Genomic DNA, 10,795 nt, shown 5'->3' on the forward strand with positions numbered 1-10,795 from the left:
ATTACTGCCTTATTATCTTTTCTTAACACGTTTATAAGTAATAGGATCCCTACCTTATCTTTCTTATAATGATGCTGACTTCTTAAAGTATTCTCTTATAATAGCTCGTAGTTCTTTTACGCGTCCCTAGACCGGCGGCAGTGTTATTCCTCTCCCGGTAACGCCCTAGACAGCGTTTATTACTTCTATAATAGTTTCCCTAAAATACTATTATTGCTGCGTTTATACTCGTATATAGGATCCTTCCTATGTTTATAAGATACCTCGCTTTAATAAAAACAAATTTAAGTATTCCTATTACCGCAGTAGGAGAAAGACCTATATTCTAGTATTTCCTATTTTATCCTATTTTAGATTTCGCTAATTATACTAGATCCCTACTGTTTATACATATAAGACTTATAGGCTTTAATATGCTATCTAAAATTTCTACTAATATCCTAATAGTAATAGGCGGGGATAGAAGGTATCTTCCCTCGCTTATAGACTCTTTAATTTAATAAGGGTTTCCACTACTATAAAGACTGTAACGGCGCTATCGCATATTACCTGCCAAATTCTACCATATTCTGCTAACCTACGATTAGCCCGCCCAAAACTAGCGCCTTAGCGGCTTACCCTATATATTTATTTACATCAGTCCTAGTAACCCCTTTTCCTTCTCTTTAGCTTAGTATCTTTATAAGATAGCATTCTACAAGCTTCGGTTTAGAAGCATTTATACAAGCCGTCACATTATACTAAGCTCTCCATATATTGCCTAGGAAGGCCTTAATAATATCCCACCCTAAAAGAAAAAACTTTATCTGCAACGACGCGTTAACACGCTATACTTAGACACTAAAATAACTCTATATTACCTAGGAAGGCCTAGATAATATCTTACTTTATAAGCTAGATAGGGCTAGACCTATATCCCTAAAATTAAAACTAAAGCATATAATACTAACAAACCCTAGGAAGCTAATAATGGCACCCAAAGTAAACTTATCTAAGAGAGTTGCCTTTATTTAAAAGGAACCTAAGATCTAATTAGGATTAGAAATTAAAGATAATAATAACGTTATAGACGTACGCGAGTAGATTCGTGCCCTTGCAGCTAGCTAGAAAGCTAATTATCTTAAGGTAAGGAATATATAAAAGACCCTATAAGAGATCCTAGAAAGCCTTATAGCCCTATAAAATAGCCTAGCTTCCCCTTCTTAAAGCCCTAGCCGGTATGCTTACTTTACTAAATGCGATATACTAGGGAGTATGGATATAATAACGAAGTAAGTAAAGTTCGTTAAGCTTTTTAACCCCTAACTACTATCTAACGGGATAGACCCTACCTTTAAGAATTAGAGGATTTAAGTATAAAGAAAGCTCCGCATTAACTATAACTACTTTCTTTTTAAGAAAGCTAAAATACTCTACCTTTTTAGTTGAACCACTAGGGACGCCTAATGGCACCTTTAAGCCAAGTTTGAGGATAATTCCCTTATCTAATTTATATCTGTTAATGAGATAATACAGCACCTAGCGGCTATTTATGTTAACCTAAACAAAGTATAGGACGCCTAGTATAACTATAATCGCCTAATAATAAAACCAAACTAACCCTTTACTAAATTCTAAACTTAATTCCTATACCTTACAAGAGAAGGCTAGGTTCCCCTTAAGAACTACTAATTAGACTTATATAATAAGCTAACAATTTAGCTATAAGAGAAGATTGCTATAACCTTAGACGACCTTTTAACGTATAATAAACTCGTAACTTATTACCTATTACTAGATTTAAAACTAAAGCGAATTAACGCCCGCTCTAATTAGTAGAAGTAACCCTAGAACAATTAAAACTCATTAGCTACACCTATAGGAGCTAGAGTAGGAAGACAAGCTATAACCGCCCTTACACTAAAAGCGGTCACATCTATATATTGGCGGGCCTCGCCCGACTAGCTACGTACTACACCCCCAACTAGTACTTATCGCAATACCCTAATTAACCCTGCCTTAGCTACTTACTATAACTATAATAAGGAGGGTTACTTTGCCTTATCTTGCCTAGAGCTAAAGGATATAGGCGATATTAAGGAAATAGAGGGAGGAGAAACGTCCGACAAGTTAGGAAAAGAAGAGCCCTAGGGAAAGACTCCCCCCTAGGGTACCCTATCAATCTTAAAAAGATTAATCTTAATTAGTTAATGGGTGGAAAGCATTTTACCATTCTATATATAGTATCTTAAAATAGATATAAAGTAAATATAACTGCCCTTATTAATACTAGAGCAAATAGCTTCGCCTTTATAAATACTACCTATGCAAATAATATTGCCAAATTTCTAAATGCAAAAGCTATCCGACTAGAGAAGCCTATCTAGGTAAAAGGTTATAATAGCTTATAAGTTAATATTAAGAAATATAAGTTTAGGGTAAAACGTATAAAATACCTTAGGTTTATCGTAACTATAAAAGGAATTAAGGTTAACCCTAAGAAGGTAAAGGCAATCCGTAACTAGAAGCCCCCTTATATAATAAAAGGAATCTAGTTCTTCCTTAGTTTTTATAACTTCTACTACTAGTTTATCCGCAACTACGGAATTATAGCAAAACCTCTTATATAACTAATTAGGAAGGATACGCTTTTTATCTTTAATAATAGCTATATAGAGGCCTTTAAAGAAATAAAGGATCGGCTTGTATCTTCTTTAATTCTTTGTTACTATAATTTAGACCTTAAATTAATGCTAGAAACGGACGCCTCTAATAGGGTTATAGCGGGAATCCTATTATAGTTATATCTAGACGGCGAATAGTACCCTATTACTTTCTTTTTAAAAATAATAGACCTAGCTAAGTGTAACTATAAAGTACATAATAAAGAAATACTAGCTATTATTTAATTACTCTCCTAATAATGCGCAGAGCTTAAAGGTATAAACTCCTAGATTAGGATATATACAGATTATAAAGCCCTAGAGTACTTTATAACTATAAAGCAGCTTACTAAATAATAAGCCTAGTAGGCTAAAATACTTTCCTAATTCTTTTTTACAATTATATATTGTTTTAGTAAGTAAAACTTTAAGGCTAATACCCTAACCTAAAGAGAATAAGATATAGGACCCTAGGAGGAGCTAAAGACCCAATATTAGACGCGCGCCCTTCTTTATCTAGAACAGCTTAACCCACGGATCCTTAAGGAGCTAGACTCCTAGTAAAACAAGCTAACACTAATAGAGGAGTCCTTAAATAAGCTAATAGGGCTAATTAACCGCCTCCTAACTGTAAACCGTACGGCTAACGCCCTAAGGGCCCTTCGTAAATAAGCTGTAAAAGGAGACCCTAATTTTAAAATAGAGGAAGGATTGCTCCTATACTAGGAGCAGCTTATAGTCCCTAACGTTAATAATTTATAGACTAAACTAATCCGCGAAGCTTATTACTAAGTCTCTATAGCACACCCTAGCAAAAACAAGACCTATAAAATTATTAACTGCCGCTACTATTAGCCGAGAATAGTTATAGATATTAATTAATATATACAGAACTGCGAGGACTATTAGAGAGCTATAATCCCATGGGATAAGACCCTAGGACTATTTAAGCTACTCCTAATACTAGAGCGCCCTTAACAGTATATCTTTATAAACTTTTATAAACTACCTAGGGACCGCGACGGATATTATATAGTTATAGTTATAGTCAACCACTTTAGTAAACGCCCGTTCTTAATTCCCTATTACAAAAACATTGATACTAAAGAGGTAGCCCGGCTATATATCTATTACGTTTACTAAATCTACGGACTACTAGATACTATTATATCTAATTATAGGCTATAGTTTATATCGGCCTTCTAGAATAAGTTTACCTAAATCCTAGGTATTAAGCTAAAGCTTTCTATAGCTTATTACCCCTAGACAGATAGTTAGACGAAGATTATAAATTAGTACCTAGACTAAAGGCTTAGGCCCTTTATTAACTATTTTTAGGATAACTAGTCTAAACTACTACCCTTAATAGACTACGCGCAAGCAACCCTACCCTACGACTCCATAGGGTTTACCCTAATTTAGCTAAAAATAAGATATTTACCCCACATAAGCTTTAACTAGAAAAGGCTAGAAGAACCCCAGACTATATAAGAGAAGCTATCCTATATTAAGGCCTAATAGTACGCTAAACGATTAAAGGAAGCCTAGATAGTAGCCCGTAAGAACCTAAAAAAACTTAGAGGTTAATAGAACAGCAGGTAAATAAGCACCATTAAGAGCCTAACTTTACCACTAGCGATATAGTCTAGGTTATAATAAGAAATTAGAAGATTAAACAACCTAGCTATAAGCTAAACTACTAGATAGTAGGACTATATAAGGTTCTTAAAAAGATAGGCAACTCGTATAAGATAAAGCTCCTAGATTTAATTAGGGTTTATCCTATCTTTTTACTAGATAAGTTACGGAAAGCTATAAACAACCTACTGCTTAGATAAAAGAACAAACCTCCCCTACTAGTTTAAGTAAACGGTAATAATAAATAGGAGGTTAATAAAATACTAGCCTATAAGATAGTACGGGGAACGCTAAAGTATCGTATTAAATAGAAGGGCTATAATCCTAACCTAACCTAGTACCTTATATAGAACTTTATAGGCTACCCCTAGAAGCTTAAAGAGTTTTATAACTAATACCCTAATATACCTAGACCCCTAAAGTACCTAAACGAATGGATGGAATGCTGGTATAATAAAGATAATAAGTTACCAGAAGAACATAGGGACAAAAACGCCCTAAAGCCCTAATACAGCTATCTACCAAATTCTGCCATATTCGGCCGTTTTCTGCCAGTACCGTAAAAAATTTCAGATTTCAGATGTCTAGGAAGTTTAACCGCCGGTTAAAGTTATTTAATTAGTTAGATCCGTGCTAAGACTTTTAGCGGCTACTCTTTCTAGCCTAGTGCTTCTACTTAGCCTATAATCGCCTTTTATACTTAGTCTGGACGTACTTATATCCCTTTTTTACCTCCTTATCTTATATTTTATAATCCTACGTTTATAAGCCTAGTACTACCCTATTTCTAACTAAGCCTAAAGGTAGGCTTCCTTTTAAAAAGGGGGGTAATATAACGGCACTATCGCACATTACTTGCCAAATTTTGCCATATTCTGCTGACCTATAATTGGCCCGCCCAAAACTAGCGCCTTAGCGGCTTACCCTATATATTTGTTTACATTAGTCCTAGCGACCCCTTTTCCTTCTCTTTAGCTTAGTATCTTTGTAAGATAGCATTCTATAAGCTTTGGTTTAGAAGTATTTATACAAGCCATTATATAGATATAATAATCTCGGATATATAATATTTGGAAGCGTATATACAAACAGCTTACCCTTATTAATAATAATATTTATACTTTTATACGGGCTACTTTAGCTAGGTAAGTTTCTCTAGTAACTTATTTAGGAACTATATTAACTTCTTTAGCTAATGTCTTTCTAATCCCTACTTAGACGCTAATTTAAAACCTAGGGATACTAAGGATAGTAATAAACGTTAAAATAAACGTTCTCCTTACTAGTCTCCTGCCTATGCTAGTCCTTCTAGTACCCGCTATTTTAAAAAATAAATTAGTAGAAGTGCTAATACTTCTAGGGATAGAGAAGCCGATAATACTATTAATAATAACATTAAGATAGAAGAGGAGGCCCCTATTACTGCTGCTAGTGTTTAAATTATTATATAGTTCTTTCTTTCTTCTTATAAAATAGCTTTATATAGTGCTTTTTAGGTACCTCTAGGATACCTAGTTATTAGAAATTAACTTTATACTTTAGGGATGCCTTTATTTTAAGCTTTAGTAACAATCTATATAAACGTAGTGCACTACTATAATCCCTATATGTAATAAACGGGTAATATTTCTATAGGTGCCTTATAATTCCTTAAATTTTCTAATTCTTTATAGGCTGTCCTTTTGCTCCTCTTTATACTATTAACTCTACTATATATCTCTAGTGCTAGGCTAAATACTCTTCTTTTATCCCTAGGGGATCTTTCTAAATCCCTAAGGCCACTTCTTATAGTGCTACTACTTATTCTTAAACAGCGTCTTCTTTAAATAGTATCCCTAGTAGTTCTCCTATAGATCCCTATAGGCTTCCTCTTATAAAATTCTAGAATCCCTATTATAATAGCAAAACATTTCCGTTCTTAATACCTATGCTTAATCCTATAGTTTTAATTTATAGGGTCTTCCCCGTTACTTTACCTATAGTATATCTAGAACTATTTCTAAATCTTTACCTTTAGTTCTTAGGAAGGTTTTAATTATAGTGTCGTATTCCGGCTAAAGGTACTCTTTAGGTTCCCAACTATTATACGCCTAAGAGTATCCTTCTTAATAAACTAAAAATTCACGCTTCTTCTGGCGCCATCTTTAGTCTAAAATATCTTCTATATTCTATTCTAGTTCCCTATTAATTTCGCTAAATAGGGGCGGTTCTGCACTATCTCTTCTCTAATATAGCTCTAGTAAGAAAATATAAAATATAGGATGTATTAGATAAGATTTTAGTAATTCTAATTTATAGGCTTAGTTTCCTTTAGTTTTCCTAACTATCTTAAAGGGTCCGAGCTACTGGTAATCTAGCTTCTTCTTAATACGTTTTATTTAGATATTTTTTTATAAATAGTAAGACTTCTTCTCCTATCTCGAATTCTTTTAGTATATGTTTTTTATTATAGTACCTTTTTTATACAGCCTGGGCGTCTAGTAAGTGCTTTTTAAGTTCCTCTCTATAAACTCTTATTTGCTTAATTCTTTTAAACGCCGCTAGTATTTCCCTTTTAGGAATAATATCCTTAACGTTCTAGAGGTTATTTACTTTTACCCTAAACAGTGCTTTAAAAGGGGTTATTTTTATACTACTATAGATACTTATATTATATATATGCTACGCTAGAGCTAACTATAATATCTAATTATCCTATTAATAATTAATATAGTAGCGGAGATAGTGTTCCAATAACGTATTTAAACGCTCTATTAGCTTATCTATTTATAGGTAGAAGGTAGTACTTATCCTTTACCGTATTTTTAATAAGAGATAAAATAAAGACTAAAATGTACTATTAAATACGGTACCTCTATCGGATATAATTCCCCTTAGCGTACTAAATAAGAGCCACTGTTTTAAAAATAGGTCTGCTAGTTCTATGTCACGGGGCGAGGGTAGTAGCTACAAAGCGTATGTATTTAAGGAGTCTACAAGACGTTACGCGATCAATCGTAAGGGTCGAGGGCGTAAGGAGGTAATATACCTACGCGTAGCTAATATAAGCTATACGCGAGGTATACGCGAGAGCACGGGGCTCTCCTATAGAGGCCCCTACGGTAGGGTTCTGTAATATTACTCCCCCTCTTATAGAGGCGGAGCTCTGGCGACGCTGTGGTTACTATATACATATAAAAGGGACACTTAAGGTATAGAAAAGAAGAAAAAGGGGGGTATTGCTAAAGGCTTAAAACAACGTTATGTAATAGGGCTTAGCATCTAAGAATCCGACTAATTAGATAACTTTAACCGCCGGTTAAAGTTCCTAGACATCTTAACGATATTCTAGTTATATAATCGCACTTTACCGCAATCTAACGGCAATTTGCCCTTACGTGGTAATGTATAACGGTTTAACTCTATAAGGGCTCCTATAAAGGATTAGGTATAAAGTCTCTACTTAGGCCTAGTTTCTATGGGTTTACATAGTAAAAGTTGCTAATTAAATCCTTTGCATTTTTAAAGTCTTCCTATAGTTGCCATTCTGGCTAATCTATGTTGAATCCTATATATATAGCTCTATAGTAGAGCCGTCGTCCTCTACCTTTACTAAAGTATTTAGAGTTAATAATTCGTTTAATAGTCTACTCCTCGTGGTTTTTATCTTTATTCTTATCTTAAATTAGTATTAATAGGGTTTTAGGCTATATCTGCCCCGGTAAGGGGTTAGGCTAATAGAGGTATAGTAGCTATGGGTAAAATACGGGCTATATTCTGCGGGTAGCTAAAGCGGGCGAAAGTTCTAGCTTATATACGGCTCCCCTATTAATAACTCGTTTAATTAAATAGGGGCTAATATTCTTATAATTAAGTAACTTTATAGGCCTCTGCGTAAAGATATTACGTATAACTAGCTATACCTAGTCGCCAACACGCATCTTTGGTGGTGGCGTTCTATAATAGTTGGCGAAGTAGGCCTACTTTGCTTAAGCCTAGGCCATTTCTCCCTTATAGTAGTTGAGTAGATTTTTTATATAGTTTATATACTAGTTAGTAAGTAGCATCTTAAGGCGTTTTCTATATAGCAGTTTCTTATTAATAGGTTCTAGTAGCTCTATGCCGGATTAGGGGTAATAACCCTTATTCGCAAAGAACGGGGTAAGTCCTATAGTAGTTAAGACGTAATTATTTACTGTAAATTTACCTAGTAGGAGGTAATCTACCCAGTTATCTTAACTATAGGCGACTACCTATTATAGGTACGCTTTTATACTAGCATTAGCGTTTTCTAGTTATCTAGTAGTTTTATAGTAAAAGGATATAGATATCTTAACGGAGATGCTAAGGCGTTAATAGATTCGTTTCTATATCTTAGAGTTAAATTATATGCCTTAGTCGGACGTAATTAAGTTAGGTAACCTATGTAGTTAGTAAACTTCGCGGAGGAAGGCGTTAGTAACGTCGCTAACGGCTACGCCTTTAGTTGGAACGTAGTGGCGCTCTTTTATAAGTCAGTATATTATTATAAGGATGTTCTTATAGGTACGGCCGTGTCATTTATAGGGTAGTAGGTTAATAACGAAATCTATGGCGATATCTGCCTATTATTATATAGGTACTAATAGAGGGTGTAGTAGTCCTTAGTACTTTATATTAAAGGCCTTAGCGCGCTTATAACCGTAATAGGCACCTATAAAGCGTTTAACTAAGTCTATTGTTTTTGGCTAGAAGTAGTATTAGCTAAGAAGCTTATAGGTTCCTCCTCTGCCTAGGTGGCCGCTTAATTAGAGGTTATAGGCTATTTAGATTAGTTACTATTGTAGATTTTCTAAGTTAGGAATAAATAGGCGGCCTCTATAATAGAGCCTATTCTCTCTTACTTTTAAGGCTGCTATATTAATCTAACCTAAGCTTTAGAGGTTAGTAGGCAGCGTATAGGCGCTCGCGGTCTTTGCGGCAATAAGTTAATATAGTAATAGGTTAATAGAGGCGTTATATGCTGTAGTAATAAGCTTATTAATTTTAGGAGATAACTTTAGTTCTATAGTATAAAGCTAGGGTATAGTTGGCTTTATTATAGGTAGTATGCCTAGGGCTAAATTTCGTACTTTTAGAATTATTTATTATTGGAACTAATTATAGGGGTTATCTTTAGACTAAGAAAGGTCTTATAAGCGGCGTGTTAGGCTATTAGGTTTAGTACCTTATACTCCTAGTCTATATACAATTTTAAAGTTAAAACTAGAGAGGAACTTGTTCTAATATACTTAGCGTTAGTTTAGCTACTTTGTGGTTATAAAGTACTTAAGATTGCGATAGTCCGTAAAGACTTTAGTTGGCTAGTTAGGCTTTGCTAAGAAGAGTTCTAGTTAAAATTCTTTAAACGCTTATACGATTACTAGGAGTTCTTTATTATAAATCTTATAGTTATACTCTTATAGTGTAAGCTTAGATAAGTAAAATGCGACTAGGTAAAGGAGACTATCATTACCTATTTAGGAGAGGATGCCTACATTAACGTGGTCTAAGGAGTTAGTTTTAAGGTAGAGTTATTATCCTAGTGTAAAGTAAGCTAGGATAGGTGCTTTAGTAAAGGCTTTTTTAAGGTCTTAGAATGCCTTCTTATATTTAGGCGTCTAGGTAAAGCGTAAGTACGTTTTTCTTCCTTTTGCAGAAAGGCCCTTTATTCGCATTATTGCTATAAGTGGTGCTACTACACCTAAGAAGTTATATATAAATTTCTAATAGAAGTTAGCAAAACTAAAAAAGGCTTATACGTCCTTAATGCAGTTAGGGGCTTATTATTTAGTAATTATATATACCTTCTTAGGGTCCATATAGATACCCTTAGTAGTAATAATTAGTTTAAGGTATTTTACTTCTATAACTAAGAATTTACATTTCTTTAAATTAATATAAAGTCCTACGTCCCTAAGGCGCTATAGGACCTTTTAAACGTGTTTAGTATACTTAGAGGGGTTATTGCTATAAATAAGTATATCGTCTAGGTACGCAGAGTAGAAGTCGTTAAGGTAGTCCTATAAGGCGTTATTAATATAGCTTTAGAAGGTGCTTGGGCCGTTATATACGCTAAAGGGTATAACGGTATACTTAAATTGGCTAAAGCGCGATGCAAATGCGGTTTTCTATTTATTACCTTCCCGTATTTAGAGATAGTTAAAGGCGGCGATAATATTAAGCTTAGTATAGATTTTAGCTTAACTAAGCTGCTTAAGGGTCTTACGTATAAGCGGTACTGACTACCTAAAGCTTATACAAGCTAAACTACGTGCTGCTTAAGATTATAATATTATCTAAGACTTATAAGCTAGCGAGGTACTTACTAATAATACATACTAAGAGACTAAAGATAACCTCTATATATCTAAGCGCGATATTTAATAATTAAAGAAAGCTAAGATTATACTAATTGCCTAGGTTACTAAGAAGGAGGGCATAATTAAATACCTATAGTCTTAGCTTAACGAGTATATCCGTAACGATACTAAGTACCTCCCTACTACGCACTATAC

The sequence above is a fragment of the Cenococcum geophilum genome (assembly GCF_001692895.1).
Source record: "Cenococcum geophilum 1.58 unplaced genomic scaffold K441scaffold_25, whole genome shotgun sequence".
Classification (NCBI taxonomy): domain Eukaryota; kingdom Fungi; phylum Ascomycota; class Dothideomycetes; order Gloniales; family Gloniaceae; genus Cenococcum; species Cenococcum geophilum.